This window comes from Prenolepis imparis, unplaced genomic scaffold (genome assembly GCF_030444845.1).
Source record: "Prenolepis imparis isolate NDT839.2.m4 unplaced genomic scaffold, iyPreImpa1.0 SCAF_1, whole genome shotgun sequence".
Taxonomy (NCBI): domain Eukaryota; kingdom Metazoa; phylum Arthropoda; class Insecta; order Hymenoptera; family Formicidae; genus Prenolepis; species Prenolepis imparis.
In genome coordinates, this window is record NW_028141159.1 from 1,875,620 (window position 1) to 1,900,365 (window position 24,746).

At 37.4% G+C, this 24,746-nt stretch overlaps 2 protein-coding genes across 3 annotated transcripts in view; one reads left to right on the forward strand and one right to left on the reverse strand.

Moving 5' to 3' along the window:
* LOC145941638 (synaptogenesis protein syg-1) overlaps window positions 1-24,746 on the reverse strand; it is a 273,743-nt gene that overhangs the window by 144,688 nt on the left and 104,309 nt on the right. For both annotated transcript variants that reach the window (XM_083047832.1, XM_083047838.1), the window contains exons 8-9: window positions 7,602-7,784; window positions 7,477-7,518 (exon numbers count right to left, since the gene is read on the reverse strand). The gene's annotated coding sequence lies outside the window, so the exon portion shown is untranslated. The remainder of the gene's footprint in view (window positions 1-7,476; window positions 7,519-7,601; window positions 7,785-24,746) is intronic.
* LOC145941649 (limbic system-associated membrane protein) overlaps window positions 1-24,746 on the forward strand; it is a 203,006-nt gene that overhangs the window by 83,283 nt on the left and 94,977 nt on the right.

Sequence of the window (24,746 nt, forward strand, 5' to 3'; positions counted from 1 at the left end):
GAAAGCTACTTTTAATCGTAAGTTGAAAATCGAAATATCTTGTTATTTTTAATAACAAATAATTGAATAAAAAATATATATAACGTGTAGAACATCGGAATATTGTATTAACGTTGCTTAACATCAATTAATAATCATCAATTAATAAATAATGTTATAAGAAACTTCGCGAAAGTCGGCTCAAATGTAAACGCGCGAGTAAACAGTCGGGCAAACCGGTTGATTATTAGCATGGGAAAGGAGGAAGGAGATCCGAAATATATATATATACATACACACAATCGCCCTTCTCCACGTGCCGTCCTGGTGCGATCTGTCGTTTTGCCGGTCATTAAAAAGCTTTCAACGGACGGACCGTGCCTCATTCCACATGTCGGTGCGCACCCACGTCCATGGAAAAATGTTTCGCCGCCAACCGCGGGAGTTTCCGGCGCGGCGTGGCGACGAGAAAAAAAGGGTGGAAGAGAGACAGAGAGAGAGAGAAAGAGGGGAGGGAGACAAAGAATGGCGCGCGCGATCGAAAACCGCGTGGCGTTTTTTTCTTTTTTTTATTTCTTTTTTTACATGCGATCGGCATTCGCGCGCGCGCTCTCATTGTCGCTTCCTGCATTCCAAAGATTTCCCTGCTTTTTTTTTTCTTTTTTTTTTTTGCGTGCACGGGCTTGTTAAAGGGCGGATCGATATTTTTGCGCATCCGGCCAACTCGCGCGCGAGTAATCCAAAGCTCGTTTATACGTATTCCCCGGAGGAAAATTCTCTACTAATACTTCTCCCCAATTTAGGGGGACGCTAATCGTTCGCGTATATAAGCTAAAATATTCCTTCGGACAATCTCGCATTCGTTTTTAAAAAATAAGAAAATAAGAGACGCGCGTATGTACATAAAGAACGAAAGAAAAAAAATGTCCAGAGCTATTTACAGTTATTTGAAACTAGTTACACACCGTGCGCGATCTACTTCGGTATCTGTTTCCTGGTTTTCTGGTCAGAAAACGCGGAGCGTACGTACATACGTGCATTCATTAATAATTGCCATATAATCGCCCTGCATTTTGTCCCGCGCGGTAATGACAAGTGGGCGACTTTGTATAATATTCTTGATGAAAATGCGCAAGAAATTTCGGGTACAACGTCAGTTTCCGTAACGTTCGCAATTTCATGTAACAAAGTTTCGTCTAATTTGAATAACGCGAGCAAAAAGAGATCGCGGAGATCCGTATATATATTTCTCACGTCCTACGAGGGCATCATGAATACGTATGATGCCGCGAGCGGTAAGAAAATAATGGGATTCAAAGGCGCAAATATGTCATGTTAAAATGCACGACGAGGTGTCCGGGAGGTGATGACGTTCCGCGGAAGAGAGAGAGAGAGAGAGAGAGAAAGCGGATGAGGAACGCGACATTTTAGACAACATGTACACGAATGTACACAGAGAAGTGGATTCCTCGCGAAATGGCCTACGAATCGTCGATTCGATCGAGCGGAATTATTGTCGGACTGCGGCAAATGGCGTGATAACGATTCGCGTGGTCGTCGGACCGACTAAAAAAAAAAATGATGCCCCGACGCGTTTATTTTCGAGAAATCTCTATCTCTCTCTCTCCCTTTCGCGTGCCTCTCCTCACTCGCCGGTCCATTTCACATCGTGCACTCGCAAAATGCACCGCATACGTCAATGCGCGTGTGCCAGGGTGTCATGTACCTGCCATCGCGGCCAGTATTTTTTCCCCTCCCCCTTCTTTTTTCCAACGAAAAAATCCGCAAACGGTTTGCCTGTAAAATTACTTTACCGTGCCGCGAACGGGATGAGGAGAGAGAAAAAAAAGAATCGCGCTATTCGGCGACGTCCGCGCGCGATTTATCCGGAGGAGAAATCGAGAGGGAGAAATTCGCGCCGCGCCCAAATAAAATATTGCTTCTTTATCTTCTAACCAGTTACGCCACTCTGAGTTATATCTCGCGTAGTACACCCTGGCGCCTCTCGAAGAGAGAAGTTCTCGCCGAACGATAAGTCGGCAGTGGAAACGTGGGATTAGGGTAAGAGAAGGCCGATAAACTCTTCGGTTCGACTTGTTACAGGGCCGTGAGAGCGATAGTTTATATTCGTGACATTTACGCCGATAAATTTGAAATAAAACCTCTTGATGGAGAATTGCGTTACTTTGGTGACTCGTGTGGATATAATAAAATTACATAACAATGAGAGAATTGTGTTGAAGTCGATGAGAGAGAGTGTGTGTGTTTTTTAGCAACATTTTGACGCTTCTTGCGTGACGTCGAGCAAATTTCTTCAGTTTCGGATTGTATAATTGGAAAGCGATGAGAATATCAACGAAAAAACTAAACGGGCGAGGAAATCTCGGATAAATCGGTGGGAAGAGGGACAGAGCGACGAATTCGGAGGACGAACTGCGAAATCAATCAGAGTTTCTGATTGTTACCCCGTGATGTTGATACGCCACGTGTCGAGAGCGCGGTGATTTTGAGAATGGCGGTTACTCAGCGAAAAGGGAAGTATCGACAGGGAGATTCGGACCGTTCGGTCTGTTGGTTTTTCGATCGAGATAGAGCACAGGCTCCGGAGAGTACGTTTCTCGATCTCGATATGTTTAACGTGGAAATGCGCGAGAATGGGAAAGATGAAGCGATGGACAGATTCGATCTCGAATTTTGCGGGAAAATTTTTCGCAACATTATTATCTCTATTAATCGCTGCGCAATTTTTCGTGCGAGCGATTAATTTTGCCGAAACTCGACGGGATCAGTTATAAGAGCCGGAACAATGTTTTCTGGCGCGTTTCTTCGTCAGAAAAAGACTTCTAAAATTCTTGTATTAATTCCAAGATAAAAAATATAGAAAAAAGGCTCTAATAGTAAAACTATATGTAAGGTAAACAAGGTCCATGGACCATCTTCAGCATATAATCGGATGAATTAATTTTATTATATGCTGAAGATGGTCCAAATCCATGGACCGAAACGTACAAGTTCTAAATAAATCTACATTAATTAAGATATTTGCGCCTTTCTTACCGCGCTCGGCTCTTAATTTGCCTTCTTTACCTTACATATAATTCCAAGATGTTTTATAATGCAACGGAGCGGAGAATCGCTAGAATGCAGCATAAAGAGCAAAAGGATACAATCGACTCTTTCGCAATATTCTATTTTTACAATTGGAAATAATCAAAATCGATGAAGGGAAAAGGTGGAAGAAAGAGGGCACGAAAGAGTCGGGATAAATGCGAGCGCGATAAATTGACAGAGTTAAACATCAATCCTAAATATATGTCAGCCTTTATGGAAATCCTCTTCCTTTCGCGGATCTTGCTTGCGCAGGATTTTCCAGAGACGTATGCTTGATTTTTAATCGATAATTTTACTTTTGTTTTTTTTTTCTTTTTTTCTTTGTCGCTCTCCTATTCTATTCCTTCTCTTACTCTTCTTTCCTTTGGTTTCCCGCAGTCTGTGATTGGACAGAAATTGCGCAGGCGGTTTCTGTCTGAGAATTTATCGAATCTCTACGGGCAGAAGTAGGATAAAAATTCGCGCTTCCTATTTCCTCCCGTACCGATTCGAAGAGAACTATACCTCATTGTTGGAGCTGATTTCTGATTTACGATCACAGCAAATACGCAATATATAAACGAACGTAAAATGTATTTGAGTTGAGAAGAAAAGAAAGTGGTGCGCGCAGAAATGGGTGGAAATAAAGTTTCAAATATTCAGACGAGATTCTGTTAATAAGTCTACAATATAATTCATATGATCTATTAAGAAGAACCAAATAATGAAATTATTTCAGACAATTTGGTGGTGTGAAGTTTAATAGAATTTCCATCGCAAGCTTAATCGTATAAAAATTTATTCTAAGAGAAACTAAAAAGTTGCCTCGAGTAATTATCACTTTTGATATTTTCTATTAAAAAAAAAAATTCCTTCAAGTAGACTAAGGGAGAATCTATTATTAACGTATTATTCTGCCTTTTTAGGATTCCATATCATAATTAGAGCCCTCGAATAAGGATGTAATCGCTTTTTGCCGTTCGCGCCGAGCATCACTGAATGCTAAGCAAGCAAGACTAGACGCGGTGGAGCAGCTAATGCACAAAGCATTTCTCTTGCACTATAATTGTTTTACTCTTCATCACTACCTCTCTCATCATTCAGTTTCCCCTCTTCTTCGTTCAATTTCTAATTATAATTTATTTGTCTTTTACTTGTGTCATATATGATTCTCAAATTGTAATTAATTATTGACATATATAGATTTGCGCATGCACTTTTAGCAGAAACAATTCGAGATAAAAAGGTGTAAGATCTTCTTCATGCAGTTTCTAAAGAAATTAAATTATCGGTAGACTCTTTGACGTAACAATAATCGTATAAATATGTCGCAATGTTAAACCGTTTGTGGACGATTTTCGTACTTTCCGGATTGAAAGGCGAATTAAAAAGAGGAAAGACTTTTTTTTTTTTTTTTTTTAGAATTTATATAAACGTGAGTAGATCGGGAAACTCGGGTTTATCGGATGCGTTCTGATTTCAGTTCTATTGAAAGCATTGCCGGACCTACATACCTAGGTTGTGTGTGTTGCGTATACAACTTTATCAATATTCGATATACAAATATGAGCAAGCACGCGGACGTACGGATGTATGTATTTCCACAAGAGTGCGCCCCGTCGTTTACGAAAATCCGCGATAAGGCGGAGATATAATCGCCTTCGATGCCTTCGCGATTATTTTTTTCCACACCAACTACTCATGATTTTCGCTTTACTTCGTTTGAAAAGTAATTAACGAGTTTGCAGTAATTTTCAGATTTTGCGCAGCGAAAGCAGAACTGAACACTCAAACAGAAAATCAATATTTAACTTCTAGATTCGTTCGGTTTATTTGTTGAATAAGAGCCTCTTCACATTCCGTACATGTTATATAATAAAATAAAAAAACACAAACATCATGGCATATCTAATTTGTCACTTCCACGCTATTTTTTATTCAATCCTCTCAGTTTTACAGTCTTTATAAAAATGAGCGAAAATCGATTGCATCGAAATTATGTTACTAGCTTTTATCAAATTTTGTTTGAATAAAGTATCAACGATCGTCGCACTTTTTGGATAATCAAAGGACGTCGAGATTAAAAAAAAAATATATATAATATATTTTGTATTCTTTGTTTCTCTCAATGAGAATCATGAAACATTCAAGAACACAAAGCTACTATATGTGTTTTCAGGAGTTTAAAGTTATTTTTTAAATAGCTTTTATCGCTCTCTTTGCATAAAAAAATTCACGAAAAACCGCGAGTCTTTTGGCAATGACAGGCAATTTGATGGAACAATACTCGAATGAAATTCTGAAATCGTGAGTGACAGTGATTAAGAGATCACACATATATATACACACACACACATACAGATACACAGGCACACACATACAAAAATGAATATGCAAATTCGTTTATATTGTCAATCATTAAAAGCCATAAATATAAGCAAAAAATATAATTTCGACGTTTGTCCGCTACGGTTCGTCTTAATTAATTGTCATTCTATGCATTAATGTGCATATGTACATATCATTTGCGTATATTTGCAGTTTAATATATTTATCATATTAATATTAGTCAAAATTAAAAGGTAGTAAAATTTAATAAAATATCGGAATGTTTTAATCGATCGTTCTCGGATTTCGCTAATGAATAAAATAATTTCAAAATCGCTAAAAAGGAAAAAATATTATCAGAGTTTTTAAATATAAAGTAACTGATATAACTCTCAATATCTTATATTTAAAATTCAGGAATATATTCATATCTTTCGTAAATAAAAATATTTATTTAACTTCAATATATATATTTTCACGATATATTTATTTCTAACTCAAAGAGGGTAACACGTGATTGCTCACAAACGTCGCAGATTTTCCGAAATTTTTCGTTCATCACCTGTACACATATAGCTAGTATAGTATTAATTGCTTACTTTAAAAACTGCCCTTTTTCCGGTTCACAGATTGTACAGAGTTCATCCTTATTTAATGGTGAAGCATTAAAATGGACGATGAAAATAAATGTATAATGTTGGGATGTAAACTACTCCCCCTTTCGCCCCCTCCCGCTCCCTCCTGCCGTAAGCGAGTAAGAAAAACTGCGCGAACAGCGGGTTAAACTACATCGCGTCCGATAAATTTTCGGGGCAGAGTCCCGAGAAGAGGGGTAGGGGATGAGGGAGAGGGACGCCGCTAAATCTCTGCCGAGAGATCCACGTGTTCGCCGTGTAATCATTACCGGCGTCCCTGTAAATATTCATACCGCGTTTCGCAGCCGCGCCCGCGGACGTAGAAATATCTCGTACCCCGACGTACACGCACGTGGATCCGCGGAATACGACTGCGAGACGTATGCGTGCCATTAGACATGGAGAACGAGTGCTGTTTATCCGTTTAATAGTTTCTTTGTCGCGCCCGCTTACATATAAAATGCACTGCGGGATAATAAGATGATGGGCTCGCGGGGAGGATGATATCACGCGAAATAGATTAAACTCTGGGAAGGGAAACGATTTTCGAAGATCGTGGTAGCTTAAATTTCATCCAGCAGCAAATCTAGCTATTCTTATACATTTTTTGTATATATTATATATACGTATATACATATATATTATATATAATATTATAATTAATTATTATATTATTATAATTAAAAAATTTTGTATGATATACAATAATAAAAAATAAATATTATAATTAATAAAAAATAAAAAATATAATCCTTTCCTTTTCTAAAAACGATATGTAAAGTCGATACTCGCATATATCGAAGTTTATTGTTGTCGCTTTTCCTCGATACTCATTGACTGTCAAGATTCGCGTTGTGTGTTATATTCGTTGCATCGAGAGGCTGTCATCGCGAGGGTTAACAGTTTGACAATTTGTTCAAAATAAAATAAAATAAAATAATAATATTAGTTTTAAATAATATATTATAATATAACTTATCCGCGATTAATATTTTTTGATAGAAATCAGCTGATAACTATCAAAAATATTAATCGAGTTTAAAGTATTATAACATATTATTTCAAACATTATTTTATTTAATTTTATTTTGAACAAACTGTTAAACTACTAATCCTCGCGATGACAGTTTCTCGATGCTACAAATATAACGCACAATGCGAATCAAAACAGTTAATCAACATCGGAAAAGATGCAACAATACTTACAAGAATCGACTTAACGTGCCTTTTTTAGATAGAGATGTTATAATATTTTAAATTCGATTAATATTTTTGACAATTATCAGAGCTGATTTTTGTTAAAAAATATTAATCGCAGATAAGATATTATAACATATTATTTCAAGCATATGTTACTATTTCAATATTTTCAATATATTATACATATATGTATACCCCCATTACCGCTATAGAAATATTATAAAATAAACAATTTCTCACTCACCGATACGTGCAATAGCGGAGTTGTAGTACACAGCACATTGATCTGAAAACAAAATATTCAAATTATGTATATATGTGTCGAACATCTCATAAACAATGCAGTTTAGAAAAAATGTTTTTGCATACCTCATAGTTGCCCCGACGTCGCCCGATGCCTCCCCGGGCCTCCTCCTCTTCTCTTGGTCCACCGTCATTGCTTCTTCGAAGCATTTACAACACTCGCGAAAATACGAATAATTACGATTGCCCGACACTTTACACGGCACTCCCGACACGACGCGTGAATCGCACTGTGTATCGCAATGCTACCTGTAACAAATAAAATACATACATATATTAGAATAATCTTATTATTTCGCATTGTAACATACACAATATAAATATGTAAGCTAGAATTAACAATAGATATATCCACGGAATGCAACACATTCGCGCGCGCGAAAACAGATTAAGTTGGGTTATGTTAGCAAGAGATTTTGCATCGAATTTTTCGCAAAATATGCGTTTCGAACAATTACAACTACATATTAACATTGAAATTATAATATGCGATTGATAAATATTACAATACAAAGGTTAGAAATCGTTTCTAACGATTATGCTTACTAATTAATCACAGCGGGACGCAGCTCGATCTGCCTGATACTCGCGGCGTTTCGGTAATGGCCGAGGCTACAAACATCGGCAACTTCACTCTAATAGCGCGCGCGCGATACAATATACACGACTTATAATATTAATAATTAATTAAAACTCGAAGGAGATTCGTTCGTAAAGATATAACTTTAGAAAGAAAAAATATTAATCGAGAATGAGGTATTATAACCACTAGCGGATCCTGACGTCGATAATGGAGGGGGGGGGGGGGTTGCAAAATTATTTTATTTAATATTTTTGGTTTTATGAATAGCTTTTATTCCAGGATCAACGACGTCAATAGCTCTTTAATGTTAGTGTTTCTTTATTTATATTTTTTAAACAAATTCAGCAAAACTGTTTCTTTTCATTTACAAGGGGGGGGGGGTTTAACCCCCCAGGATCCGTTAGTGTATATATATGTATATATATAAAAAATTTCTCGCCTAATTATTTTCATGCAACGAAATTATCTCATCATTTCATTTTATATCTGACTTAATCTATACCAGAGTTTTCCAAATCTTTTTGGCTTACCGCCCTTTTTTCAAACATAATTTTTTTCAGCGCCCCCCTCGGGAAATCTATCTCTATCTCTTATCTTAACTAATAATATAATTGTAAGCGTAGTTGAAATAAAACAATTTGGAACTGAAATTTTAAAGATATTTAAGATATTTAAAGATATTAAAGATAATCAAGTGGATAAGTTTGCTTAAAAAAATATTTCAACGCCCCCGTACTACCCCTAAAGCAAGCAAAGCCCCCTCAGATCCCTCCAGCGCCCACAGGGGGGCGGTAGCGCCCACTTTGGGAAACTCTGATCTATACTTAACTCCTTGAATGCGTAATGAGTATAATTTACAGTGTATCTTATACTTATATATATATATATATATATACATATAATATATATATAAAATATATATAATATATATATAAAATATATATATAAATATATATATAAAAGTATAAGATACACTGTAAATTATACTCATTACGCGCATTCAAGGAGTTAAGTGTAGATTAAGTCAGACATAGGATGAAATGATGAAATAATTTCATGCACGAAAATAATTAGGCGAAATTCTTTATATATAATATATACAATATGTATGTATAAGATACACTGTAAATTATACTCATTACGCATTCAAGGAGTTAAGTATAGAGTAAGTCAGACATACGACGAAATGATGAGATAATTTCGTTGCACGAAAATAATTAGGCGAAATTCTTTGTATCTATATAATATATATTATATAGATATATAATATATATTATATAGATGTAAAGAATTTCACCTAATTATTTTTGTGCAATGAAATTATCTCATCATTTCGTCCTATGTCTGACTTAATCTATACTTAACTCCTTGAATGCGTAATGAGTATAATTTACAGTGTATTTTATACTTATATATATATACACTAGCGGATCCTGACGTCGATAGTTCTTTAATGTTTGTTTACTTTATTTATATTTTTTAAACAAATTCAGCAAAACTGCTTCTTTTAATTTGCAATGGAGGGGGGGGGGGGGGTTAGCCCCAAATTCCCCCCCAAATCCACCAGTGATTATAACATATTATTTACAACATATTACTATTTTATAACTTATCATATTATTATTTTAAAATTTAATTAGCAAATTATAAAACCTACACAATATATATAAATATGTAAGCTAGAATATTTAATTAGCAAATTTTCTCTTTATTAATATTTTTTGACAGAAATCAGCTGATTAAAGCGTTAATTTGCTAATTAATTTTTAAAATAATAATATGTTTGAAATAATATGTTATAATACTTTTTGACAGTTATCAGCTGATTTCTGTCAAAAAATATTAATCGAGAATAAGATATGATAACATATTATTTACAACATATTACTATTTTAATTTTTTAACATGTTATTATTTTAAAATTTAATTAGCAAATTAATGCTTTAATCAGCTAATTTCTGTTAAAAAATATTAATCAAGTTTAAAGAAACTTTATATTATTTTTAAAAAATATCATTTTTTTAACATAAAACTGAAGAATGGCGCGCGCGGAGCGCGTGCTTGTGTTGTTCTAGTAATATAAAATATATAGAGAGCAATAGCAAGTAATGGAGAACAGGATAATTACGAGAAGTGAAGTAAGATATACATATATAACAGACTAATATGAATGTGACTTCAACTACATATATATATGTGTATATATATATATATATATATATATATGTATATATTTAAGTAACTCTCGCGCGCGAATTAGCTACTCTATTTTGTTTCTGAATAAATCGGAAGTTGCCCGGGGGAAGTTGCGAAGTATGTAAATCCGTGCGCTCTTTCGGCGAAGTAGTAGTAGCAGTATAACGCGAAACGGGAGCGCATTCGCGAAGAAGACAGAAGTCGGAATCACCTTTCGCGCGTTTGAAACACTTTTCATCTAACGCGTAAAAGGAGGGCGATTTATGGACGAAAAAGAGAGAAAGAGAGACTCTCGGACGCGGACGAGTGACACAGATAGTAAACTTTTCGTTAACGCGAGATCGCGCGATTGCCTCATATATGTCCCGTGCGTGTAAATTCGCACTCGCGCGTCAGTCCATATATACATGCATTTTCACGTGTGACCCCCCTCTCTTTTTGATGGATATTGGAAAAGTTGGGCGCGACATCCTGTAGCTCAAATCGTCCCCGATAGAAGGAAATGTCTGCTCGACTGCGTCTCTTTTCTACGTCTCGCAACAGTTATCCCGCAACTTTCGTTCTTCCTGTGGATGTTTTCGTGTGTGTCTTTCTCTCTCTCTTTCTTTTTTTTTTCTCTTTCTCTCTTACAACAACAGCGATAGAGGCAACTTTCCGATGTGCCTGCTCCTCCACTCGGACATGAAAACAACATTGACAAATATTTTGATTTAAAACCCGCGGTCCAAAATATTCATCTCATCGTGTACGTACATTATTAGTGAAACGCGAGTAACCGATGTGTTTTGGAATAAGATAACAAAAGATTCTTAATTCAGGTGGATATTGAAACGTCCCTTTTACGATTCGAAATCACGCTTTCGTTTCTTATCCCAGTGACATGTTTCTAAAATTATGTGAGCTATCTACTCTTGGAATTATCCTATTTCGACGAGATGCCCGAACACGCAATTGGAATTTGATCGGATTTTTTATCGACTTTTAATGACAAGTTTGAGAGTAACCGGATAAACTTGGATGCTTTCCTGTACGTGGGAAATTTACACTTAACCAAGTACGAGTACTATCTCTCTCTCTCTCTGCTTTTCATTCGTCCTTACCTTCAATCCACGTTTCACTAGGAAATCGCCTAATGCCGTTGCATAGATAAAGTTATTCGCAGCTTCCGATAAATCGTCCGCCATTCTCAACAGCCAGCGCGATCGCGACATATTAATCCGTATACATCCCCGATCGATGTCTGAACACGAGTGAGAGGAGAAGGAGGAAGAGGAAAGGGAGCGACATACTCCGACCAGGGGTATTCAGGTTTCCCGGATATCTCGCCGTTCGTGTAAATTCATCGTCCATTCGGACACCGACCAAACGAGATCTTCGGCATGTAGTATACACACGTATCATCTGGCACACACGCTCTCTCTCGCTGTCTCAGTCTCTTTCTCTGTCTATCTACCTATCTCTCTTGTGCCGTAGTGTTGGATATTGGTAAAGTTGTACGCGACATCCCTGCAACAATCGAACAGCCCCGCGTTTCTCTATATAGGGATGCCCGAATTCTCTCTTTTCGTATATAACGGGCTCTGTGCCCCGTTCTCTCTCTCTCTCTCTTCTTTATCCCGATTCCTCGCCGCTTGTCTTTTTTCCGCCCCTTTGATTTCCGCTCTTTCTTCGATGGTCTTGGATATGCGGTTCCGACTTCCTCGAGAAAGGAAGGACGAAAACGTCGATCCCGATAAAAATTCTACCTCTAATCCTACTTTTACGACGGGGATCGCATTAATGCAATTCATTGAATGGCCGGTGGTATAATAATGGAAATCTCTCTCAAATCGTTTAAAATTAAGAAAGTCACTCCGTTGACTGTCTCGTTATATTTAGTTAAATTATCTTGGTTATTTTATTCGTATCGTAAATTAGCGTTACATGATCATTAAAAAATGCTACGACGATAAAATTGTAATTACGATCACCAGGACGATAAATCTATTTTTCAATTTTTCGTCAATTTTCCTAATTCGCTATCAAGTGCATCCGGAAATGGATATTTCACCATTTCGTTTTTCATTAAGCCGCAAAATAGATGAACCGATATTGCAACAGAGTATCAACATTTATCGCTGCAAAACCGGCAAATATTATGTCGTGTTTCATTCCTCTATATACGTATATGTACATGTCCAACAAATAAAACATCAAGATGGCGATTGCGAAGTTGTAAACGCGGTCTGCGTGCACGTGGACACACGCATGTCGCTGTTAATATCGATCGATTTGTTGTGACCGAAAAAAAAACAACAAAAAAAACAACAAAAAAAACACAAAAATAAAAAAAAACAAGCAGTCTCCGACACACAGGCTGCCGCGCGGTTATATACGAGCCAGTAATTTTTTAATTGCGTTTCCATCGGACATTTTTATGGTCGGCTATTTTTGCGGCAGTGTAGGCTCATCCGGTCGCGCTCTCCTCTTTTACACGCTGAAAATGCGACGATTCAACGCCCATCCTTGTAAATCCGTTTCCACGGCGCGTTGCAAAATTAAATGAATCCACAGTGTGGATTCTCTCCATTGTGAGCGGGAAAAACACGAGACAAATATGATTATATGCGTACATATATTTCCTCTGTTGGGTGACAAAACAATATCTCGCAGGAGAACAATTAAAAATTAATGCCTAATTTTCTTATTTGAGCGATATTAGTCAAAGTGTCACATTAAAGAGTATCTACTGTCTACAAGTCTCTGCGATTGTCCTCGATAATTCGTTCCCGATCGAAAATCACTCTAATTCCTTACGTAGCAACCCCTTACGTAGGAACCTGCCGCTTTCCCAGTCTTTCGTTCATCTTTTACTTTTGGGCTCGCAATATCATCGCTGCTCCCAATAATTCCGGCTACGTAGCATGCGAAGCTCGCGCGTTCTCCAATCTCGCACAAACTCCCCGGCAAAAGTTTTCGATCTAACGTTATTGTGGTCCGAAACACAAACCGCACATGCCAAACCGTGCTATTCTCGTATGTGGCAATATGTTCGATGGCGACCACCATAGCGGGACATCAATAAGTCGGTCTCTTTTATTTTTTCGTATAACACATACACACACAGAGAGAGACATCGACGGATGGCGAAACTCCCTCCCTCCCTTGGCTACGGCCTAATAGCTGTCTAGGATCGGCGCGGCTTTTATTACTTCGACACCCGTGGTAGCGCAACTCGGTTTCCCTCCGGTGGTTTCTATGTCGCGAAGACGTCGCCTGCGAGAGATGGTGCGAGAGAGGACGGCGGAAGGAGTCAAAGGTTGCGAAAAACGAGGGGATGAGAGAGACAAAGGAAGAGAACGGACGAGAGAGAATTAGAGGAAGAAGAGCACCGCGCGTAGAGAGACACGGAAAAAGGAGAGACAGAGGTAGGATGCGCGAGGGGGGAGGGAGTGGATGGGTGAGAGAGAGACGGGAGGTCGAATTCCCAGTAGATCACTGTCACGCCGCGAGAAGCCAATATAAATACCTCAACGCCTCGCCCGGTTTGCGCTCGCTCTCGCATTGCTATACGGCCCCCGCTCTTGTGTAACTTGTCTGTCCTCCCCCGTTTGTTTTCTCACGCGCGAGAGTCGGTAGAGGGGGAGGGGGGCGCGAGGTTGACGAGTAAACGGGTGGATACGGGGGGGGAGGGGGAGGAAGACAGAGGGTGGAAAAGGACGCCCGCGGAAAGAAACAGATCATAAGGTAGGCGACACGGCTGTTTGGATTATTCCACGTACGTAGACTCAAAGGGGGACGAGGGGGAGAGGGGGCGGGGGATGGGGCTGCACATATTCAGGGAGTCTTATTTTTTAGAAGAACCGATTCCGAAGTCAACTCTTTCGCGAACTCGATCGAGCGTCTTTCGCGTCTTCTCTCGCCTCGTCGAGAGAGAGAGAGAGAGAGAGAGAGAGAGAGAGATAAAAAAAAGGATTGAGAAATGTGTCCCCGTGTTTGCCGCTTTTCGCGCGCGAATGAATTTTATCCGATGTATCTTCCCGCGCAAACAATATATACTCTCTTTGTGCAACGAGCAAGACGAGAAAGACGAAACGTGCTTCTCAAACATGCGCTCGGTTAATAAATTACCACGCATTCGCGATGAGAGTTCTTGCGCGGCGCGGTGGAGCCTTATTGTTTGCCCTTCGCAAAAGGGTGGATATACTTAGGAATGTCTCGATATATTTCTTATGAAAATGATAACCCTGGATTATATAGCTGAGGTTGGTATTTTAACGTTTTATAAGATTAAGCCTTAAAAAAGTAGAGTCCTTTAATTCTCTTAGTAAAAGAGAACTGGACACTTATTGAAGAGAGAAATTTGAGAGAAAGTTCAATTCTTTTGTACACCTGAAAATTGTCATATAATTTTTTTGTGTCTTGAACCCCTCTTGATACTTTTTACAATATTGCGCACAATTTTATCTACCGATCATAAAAAAATGATCAGCGTTTCTGAGATCCTAGAGTCTTCATCCCTCAAAATATCCCCCGAATTATCTCGCTTCAGTCCACGTATAACGAGAAAATCGAAACAAATTGTACGCGATAAGAGAGGAAGCTAAATTATTCCACGTGCATACGCCTATCCCTTTTGGTATCTTATCTCCCTTGTCGAGGGGGTCAGCCGTGTGTGCCAGCCATCCTCCTCAGACACTCGTTTTTCATCTGTCTCGAAGGACGGGGCTCTTGACGGCAAAGGGAATTGGCGTCCTTCCTAGGAAGAGGTTCGTGGCTTCTGTCCTAGGAAGACGCCAGAGGGAATATCTCGTCACGTACGTCCGACAACTCGCGGGCGGAATTAAGGAAAACTTTTGTTCGAAAGTTTGTTTTTTGCGCGCAGTGCCGTGGCTCGACTGAAAGAGCATCGTCGATCGTGGAAAAGTTAAGGCTGGAGCTTCTTTTCTTTTTTTTTTTTTCCCCCCCTTTTTTTTGTGTTTCTCCCGTTTTTTTTCTGTTATTACAAGCGCGCGCGCACACTTGGACCTCCCAACCTGGATTCGCCGGGTAGATCGCGATTCTTCCCGACGATTTCCGTCTCCCCCCGTCTTCCCCCTGTTCTCCCCCTCGTCCCCTTCTCTCGTTAGTTTATTATCGTACACGGGAAAATTGCTGCGCTCGCGAAAATGAACTAGTTATCCCCGCACATGTGCGACTACGACGAGGGCGTGACTCTGTAACTAAAAGCGAAATAATGAAAAAAAGCGCGCGGCGTAAAATCAGATTGCGCAAAGTTATGCGTCGTGACGCATTGTGTAAAGATGGGCGAAAATTTCATTGGCCGAAAGGCAAACAAAAGATTGCGAGAAAGCGCGGACCCTCGTATTTATATCGGATGAGGTGGGAGCTCATATATATTTTAATAGCCTCTTCTACTATTTAATTAATCGAAAAAAAATACAAAAGCACGCGTATTAGAATATTTGAACGCTGCAGAAATATCGCAGTGGCAATACTGAAACTATACTGAAATTATTACGAGTTATTTCTTTATGCGTCTTTCTTCTCGTAGGAATGCGTTGAAATTAGTTGTAAACATTTTCCACACCCGACGCGAATAATCGCGAGATTAAGAGCGGAACAATTCAGCTTTACTATAAACGGTATGCCGACTGTAATATTTACCGCCGAGTTATGGAGTTCTTAAACTTCGTTATTAGTTCTCTATGTACGGATGAACGAGGGAGTTTCGTTTATCTCTACCCGGCTGGTTCCCGGCCGCGGAAATTTATCCCGATGCATCGCGTTTGACTTTATGTTCATTCTTTGCAAGAATCTTAAATAACCAGTATATCGCATTTGGAGCTCCTCCTCTCACGTTTGCATTGTCTTTTTTACAGTCGCGCGTCGACGATTGCTCCGATATTCTTTGTAAAAATAATTACTTTGCGAAAAAAATGTATAAAAAAAAGTGTATAAAATAACTTCTGGAGCAAGTATAAACACAAAGTCTTTACGCACACTCTGATAATTCTTTGGTATATAAATTTTATAAATATTTTTATATTCTAGATATTAAATAAAAATTATATTAATTTTAAGTAATAAATAAAAAATACAAACTTATATAGAAATATAATCGATTCGATTTATTATGTTGCTTTCTTAGTGTTTATATTTGAGTTACTATTTTATTAAATTTCTTATTAAACAGGATTTTCATACTGTACTCATTTTCTATTTGTTTTACATTATAAATATTGCAATTATAAAATTGTTACTTTTTTTAGAAAATTTATTTGTAAAATATATTTTTTTTCTCTCTTTAAAGTTTTCTTTTAAAGATTTTTTAGTTAAAAATAAAATATTATATAAATGCGCACATGAATTATATCGAGTCAATATATTTCGAGAATTCTAATAAATATAAACTCGGTATCGAAGAATGATTACAATATTATTAAAAAATTCAATCGCAGTACTTTTCGTTAACAATTATAATACAATAACTTATTACGTAGAAGTATAATAACGTTATATAGAGCAGAATAATAAGGTAATATTATTTATATATGCAATTGCAAACAAATAGAAATTTATAGTCATCGTGTCATCGTTATTTGTAATACCAATCGTGAATTTAAAGTTCATTTTACGTTGCAATAAGAATTACGTGAGTAATTATCGGAGGGGTGGTTTTAATTTTCAATCGCTTTTACGTTGCGCGCGCGCACACACACACATGCGCACGTACACACAGACATACACGTAGACTCGGCATTACTTTTATCACCCCGATGATCGGGGGATGATTTTATTGCCGATTCCGTATGCCGCGCGAGTATTGGGGTGGTTTAATGAGCCGCAGCCCCAGCCTTGTCGACATCACCTTTTCCGTCTGTTCGTTCGCCGCTCTACCGCAACGCCGACTATCGTCGTCGTCGAATGACCTCGGGTTTCTCTCTTTTTCTCTCTCTCTCTCTCTCTCACTCTCTCGGGTTTCTCTCGCACGCCTCCTCCATCCTTTCTTCGCGACTGCTTCTCTTTCGACCACCCTTCCGCCTCCCCCGTTTTGCTACCCTTTCTCGCTACCTAACGTCTCCGATTTTGCGCACCCTCCGACATCCTCACAATTACGCGCTGCGCGTGCCCTGACTAGAGAAACGTATACCGCAACTAACCTTCACTCTTAGCTCTGATGGGAAGCAACATCCGAGCGGTCTCCCTTTAGTCGCGCCTGTTCCTCGCCTCTTCTCCCCCTGCTCCCTCCATTTTCATTCCGATTGCTCGAGTCTCGTACCGTGAGCATGTCGGAAATTTTGTGGATCGATCTTCTCTTTCTCTCTCTTTCGAAATTTTATTAATTGTTTAAATACATATAATTAATATTATAGAAATAAGTTTATCAGAATTATCAATCTTGATCTTATCGTTGATCAGCGAAAATTTTAAATGTTAATTTAAAATAGATAAACGTGTTATGAATTTTTCAATATTTTAAGTCAATTTTTTTTTTAATAAAATTTTGCACGAAAATATTTTATTGTACATTTTCAACTTATTTTTTGCACGAGCAATCGCTTCGATTATATTACATTGTTATTTCAGCTCTAATATGTATATACTTTTTATTGAATACATTATTTTCAATGCTAGTTTATTCAGTAGAATACGCAAAAAAGAAATGAATAAAAATTGTTGCCATTCCATTCCATACATATTTCATTTATCTAATTTTTTTTTTTTTCTAATGAATAATGAATAATGTGATATTTTCGAGCTGTGCATGTATAAAGACTAATTAATTAATCGCGCTTTAAGATTATATCTGTAAACCAACAGATTTCTGTTCGCCGAATTTTTACATTCAAAGTTGATTTTTAACCAATAAAGCCGTAGGATTTGTTTCACATTACTCAAGAAATACACAAGTGACTATTTGTTAAATGTAAATCAGTTAAAATATCGGAATATATATGTATATATATATATATATATATATATATATATATATATATATATAAATAGTCGATGTAGTAAATGCGTGATGTTTACTGCCTCGCATGTATATTATAATTAATGTAAATGAAACATGTAAATAAATCGCTTATACAAATACTCGCAGTGCTTGTTTCGCGAGCTCTTTAAATAATAAGGGAATTATGTAGAAAATAAATCTGTGTAAAATTTTTCTGAAACACGGATACTCTTTTGTTTGCTCGCTACTATAATTTATGTAATACGTTTCTCAATCTAGCACTAATAATTAGTATGAGTTAAACTTTGTCGTAACAAGTAGACAGGAAGTCCATGTCGGGCAAAAGAAGTTTTGTAATCACTTAAAGTGCATTCGCGTGCGGCCTGGGAATTCAAGCTGCTAAGACGCTAAGGTGACAATTTTTCAGCGTCTAATAGTAGAGTACATAATGTGTAATATTGCAATTGCTTCATCGACTGCGCGTAATCACGCGATTCTTAATAATTCGATGTAATAATGAAAAGTATATTATAATTAGTTTCTTTTGGATATCATATTTCATCATTTTTTATTATGTTTGGATATTATATTCAAGTGCCTCAACAAATATTACAACTTTTTCCAATCCATATATAATACAGAATTTTACATTTATTTAATATTGGATTTCTAAAAAATGAAAAATATTTTGGAGATAGAAAGAAATTGTAAAAATTAAATTTCTTAAAAAGACAACAGTTAAAATATATTTTTACAGTTGCAAAATACTTTTCACTCGCACAATCGGATTGTCTTAATGAATTTCGCGTATGACTAATTGCAATTGTCTGCGTTAAATAATATAAATCATATTCATTTTTATATAATAATTTATTTTATAGAAATTAAAATAATTTTATTTTTAGAAAATTCCGAATGGGAAAATGACATTCTTTAAAAAATAAATTATACTTAACTTTATTGTAAAATATAAAAGATAAAATGTAAAAGAAAGCCTAAATTTTACATATTGAATTTTATATATGCATATATAATTTTTTATAGAGATTTAATAAATTTATTGTTTAACCTTCTTATAACTTTCCATATTAATACACAAATTTAAAAGTAGCAAATGTCTCATGATTTTATGAGAACATTTTTCATTTATATTGTATATCGCGTTTTGTAATTATGTCACCATAAATCCATGGATATTCATATGAATAATATCTTAGGTATACGACATACAATTCCCGAATGCAAACTTGAATAACTAATGTGTACTAATATGTACATAAGCACGCGAATTAGCATTATTAACTTTCCATGTAGCTTAGATATTTATATAACAATCTTTAATGGATTTGAATAGAAACGCCGATATAATCATTGCAATAATTAATTAGAATATTATTCTATAATATGCTATATAGCGACACGCATAATGTCGCTACCCTTAAACAATTGTATGCTGAAGCAGCATGAATAAGCAATTTAATGTCGAATTAATTAAACATGACGTCGATTTTGCGGAACGCAATGTTTCTAATAGTTACGCGTATATTAATAATATATTCACTGTGTGATTTCTCTTCAGATATATTCTACTTAATCTTTGCAGATAAAATATAAAAATATATGATGTAAATTGATCTTAGCAAGCGTAAGCTTTCTTTTTATACGACATGAATCAGAAAGATTTGTACAATGTTGAGAAAAACTTGCGAACTAATTCTAACAGAAAATTAATCTCTTCCTTTTAGATATTTCTTTTAATGTTTTAAAATTTACATTTAAATATTAAAATATACATTTTAAATTGAATTAAATCTCATATAAAATAATGAAATTTTTACTTCATTTACATCGCTTTTTATTATGCTTCTTATTTGCGTAAGCAAGTATGTATAATGTTATTTCTGTTAAATATAAATAATTTTAAATTCATTTAATTTTAATATCTCATTGTTTTATTTAACATCTTCATGAAATATTTGAAAAAATTTGCATTCAAATATATTAAAATATACATTTTAAATTGAATTAAATCTCAGAAGAGAAGTAATAAAACTTTTATTTCATTATTTCTCGTTCTTTTTTTATTACAAATACATATAACATACCATTAATGTATCAATAGAATTTCAAATAGAATTTATATGAATTCTCTCACCCGTGTTTGATCGCGCGAGGAAATAATTCTATTTCTTTACGTATCGCACGTAAATCATCATGCTTCGAGCATATATATATATATATATATATATATATATATATTCTGTGCTTTCTTATTCGATTTTACTACCAAATGTGAAAAAATACACTTTGGAGACGACGAGTACATATCATTTTCTTGGAGCGCGTATTTTTAGCGCGCCGCAAAGGTCATAGACCAGAGATCATAGCGGGAATCCCAATGGCGCACACCATAATGTATCATACCGATGATCCGATCGTGAGTTACGGAGTTTCGAAGTACAAGAACGGATTTACGATGGTGCGTGAAAGTTAGCCGCTGATCTTGCTCCAAGTGGCGGGAATTCACTCTTGCACTTTGGAATCTCGTAACTTACGAATGGAGACGTCAGGACGTTATGGAATAATGTAACGATTCGATTCCAAATCGACCCTTTATATCCATCGCAACCTTTATATCCTCGTAAGCGAACAAATATACTGGTTGAAAGAATATTTCTGTATATCTCTATACTTTAGCTTTCTTTCTAAATTTATTTTGCACATCTCTCATAACTATAATATATATATATCGCATTCGTTCTTTATATATTTAGCTTTTTTACAAAAAGTCTATGCTTTTTATAAAACGTCGACTTGCAAAGATTCTGCGCTTTATAAAAAGACCAAACTTTTCTGTACAAAAGCTTTTATAAAATGCATGCGACGTATATAAAAATTAAAAGAAATTTTTATATAAATTTTATATATATATATAGAGTTATATAAAAATTTATATAAAAATATATCATTTTAGTGCCATACTTTAATTGTCTGTCAGATAACTTGTCAATTATTTTCACTACATCCTAACTTAGCTTTATTCTTGCTATAGGTTTTGCATATTTTGGACCTACATAAAAGTTAGCATAAAAAATTCTGTAACATAATTTTATAGAAGACTACATATAGAATTATTATATAAATTATGTATTTTATAAAAAAAATGTATATAGTTTGATAAATAAAAGCACGTGTTATATTCTTTTTTTTTTTTTTTAATGTTACTCAACGAATTCGCTGTATTTTCACTTAGCGTTTTAAATATGTTTTACGTAATACGATGTAAATTAAAGTTAAGTAGCTTATATAAAGTTTGCCTCAGTATAGTATTCTTTTACATGTGCGGGCTCTTGATATATTTTTTTTCAACAATCTTTTCCATCCACCTAACGAACGACGAAGCACACACGTGTCAATATTATCGAATGTCGAAACGTTCGGTCAGTTTTTATTTGTTTGTTTCCGCGCAGCTTTTTACGCTCACACTCCTTAAACGCAATAACGTTCGATAACATATCTCGTTTCGGCGAAATGGACAAACACACAGTTTGTCGTTTTGCGCGGGGCGTTGCATTTTATTTGCCCTCTTTTCCTTCCTACGTGAAAGAGAAAGAGAAAGAGAAAGAGAGAGAGAGACGAACGAAGCGTAATGTGAGATCGTTAGACTCACCGACGTGACGATTAAACCGCAGGGTCCGCTAACCGTTGCCAGCGAGCGAGCGGTTCGAGCCGTTTTCCGGGGCCGTCCATATTTCGGCGTCGAAACGTCGAAGGGGGATTCACGAGCGCCGGGGGTCCGCCAGGACACAACGTGAATTAAAGCGCGAGGGAGGCTAAATGGCCAAAACGGAGGAACGCGCGGCGATGTGTTTCCTCGAATAAAAAAAAAAGAGGGGAGGCGAGAGGGGGGATATTTCAGTCCGGGCACTTAGCGAATGATTTTTAAATTGAATCACGTCTCTCAACCCTGCTGCGTTCCGTTGGCGGGCAACTGTGGAACACCCGGGTGGGGGTGGAAGGGGGGAGGAGGGTGAGGTCGAGGAAAGGGGAGGCTGTGTGCTCGAACTCTGCTAGAAGAACGTGTTGACAAGCGGAGGACGCGAGGGCGGAGCGGAAACGACGCGATGCTCCTTGCTACGTCGCGATGTCTTCTTGGCTGACAAGAAGCAGCATCCGGTTTGTCGCCATCGTTACGATCTCGCTCTATAAGACCGGTGCGTTTGATGAAAATGTGTCGCTCCGCGCTCCAGGACGAAATATTTTATATCTCATGTGTCGCGGAGAGAGTTGTACCTTTGCGTACGGGAAATATATAATTTCGTCCGACATTGTATATACAGGTATGTATCGATCCTTTCCTCGGATTTTACGTAAGACGGAGAGAATTTCGCGCAAAATTTATACGAAACATTAATCTTGTTCGTTTTAGTTGCAATTTTTTGCATTTCCTCGCTCACTGTTTCATTTTTAATGTGGAAACTGCAAGAGAAAGAGTACTCTCTAATATTGAAATAATATATTTTTCCTAGTCGATTCTATCGTGTATTTTGCTACATGCTTCTTGTTCTTCAGGATACGCAGGCAATCGGGTCGTTGTGATAAAAAAAAATGTCGATTAATTATATACTTAACGTGTATACTTAACGTACACTTCTTTCGTCGTTGTTCTATGAGAAACTTGGCGACGACGTGTGGACTTGGCGCGTTGCGAGATAATCTCATCTGTTTAGAATCTTTGACAGTTCCTAGGTGCTTTTAGCACTCACGACAGCGCTTTCGTACTTCCGGTCTGCGCGATGGCTTAGCGCTCTATGATAATTAAGAGGTTGCCTACAAGTACGAGGAACACCCGACAGCTTGTGGGATAAGTGGTCCTAATACATTTATCTATAAGGTGCCCTAAGTTCTTGTACAAGACGATGCGGTATAAGGGTGTGGCGAGAGAAGGGTCTGTTGATGAAGAAGCTTCGCAAAGCCGGGCGTAGCAAGGCGCTCATTGTTACGTTTCCATTCACTGATTTCGACGAGAGACAGTAAATCCTCAAGTTTACGTAAGCGAAAAGATTTGGCGCACCGCTGTGTGTGTTATCGTGTAAATAAAACTAGAAAAATCCGTAACCCAGACACAAAAAAATGCGTTTGCGTGTCGGGACGCGATTTATTGCATTCAATTTGTTAAATCAAGTTGCCGGAGGACATGGTTCGAATTTCCGACAGTTTGAGTGCTAATCCAATCCAACTTTATACAGACTGTTAACGAGTTCTGTTAACAAGTAGTGTTAGCTGTGATTTTTTTTCCATTGTATTTTTTTACACCTTCTAAATTTTTATAAAATCTTTTGACGCCTCGCGCGTGCGGATAACTGTTTATATATATACAAAAACGAAAAGGTGTTGTAAAATCAACGAAAAGAGAATATAAAACGCATCTGTATCTTGTCTAGTCCAACAAAATTAATAACAACAAAAAAATCAAGTCTTTCTCTCCATTTCAATGGAAAAGTTAATCCTCTTTTCTCGCGGAGGATGAGGTTAACTCCGTAGAATTTTACAAATAAAAAGAGAGTTACGCGTGCAAATTTTATTATACGAATGCGATATTTTATGGAGAAAAAAAAAATATTTTTCCATCACACGATTATTCAAGCTAGAGTCATCGATGCGCCTAATGTGCCCATTAAACAAACTATCAGTCTTGGTAAAGGTACATGAAACGTCTCGCATGGATTCTCTAGTCCGAAGGCCTCGACAGCTTGCGGGTTAAGTGGTTGTAATACATTCAGCCGGAATGTGGTCCAACTTTCCACATACACGATGGCTGAACTGGAGGTAGGGGATGGTCGGGAGGGTTGGCTCAGTTCGCCGGCTCTTTCGCTTTCCACGGTTCTCTATATAAACCGCCTAGGTCTGGTGAATGTGTTTGCGTACGCGCGGGGGAGTACCGTGGAGTACTCGCGTGGAAGAAGAACGTTGGAAAGGACGTTGGAGGAGAGTTGATCTTGACGTTAACTATAGGTCTCCCGGTCCAGACGTTCCCGGCGGCTTGGGAGGGGGCAGGAGAGCGAGATGGGTAGAAGAGACGATGTGGAAGAAAAGAAGACACCGACAGTAGCGTAGCCAGCGCCAAGCCAGACTGGACGGCGCTGAGCTCGTCGCCCTCGTAGTAAACAAAGCTGTAACTCTCCTCTCGCATTGAGGAATCAATGCTTCGTGCCGCGCTCTTGGGGGAACAAACTCCTAGAGCAAACCCTCCCCCTCTCTCTCTCTCTCTCTCTCTCCTTCTCTCTCTTTCTCTTTTACTCTCGCGCATCCATCTTAGTTTTGGTGTGGCTTGCATGCTGATGCATCGGGAAGCGAGTCGGAAAGATGGTCACTCGAACTTGCTTTCCGTGTAGCTCTTTATATGTCTCCCGCGCGTGCTGAACCTGAAACTTAACGGCACGCCGATATTACATTGTCGAGGTGACGTAAGTGACAGGCTCAAGGAATCTAG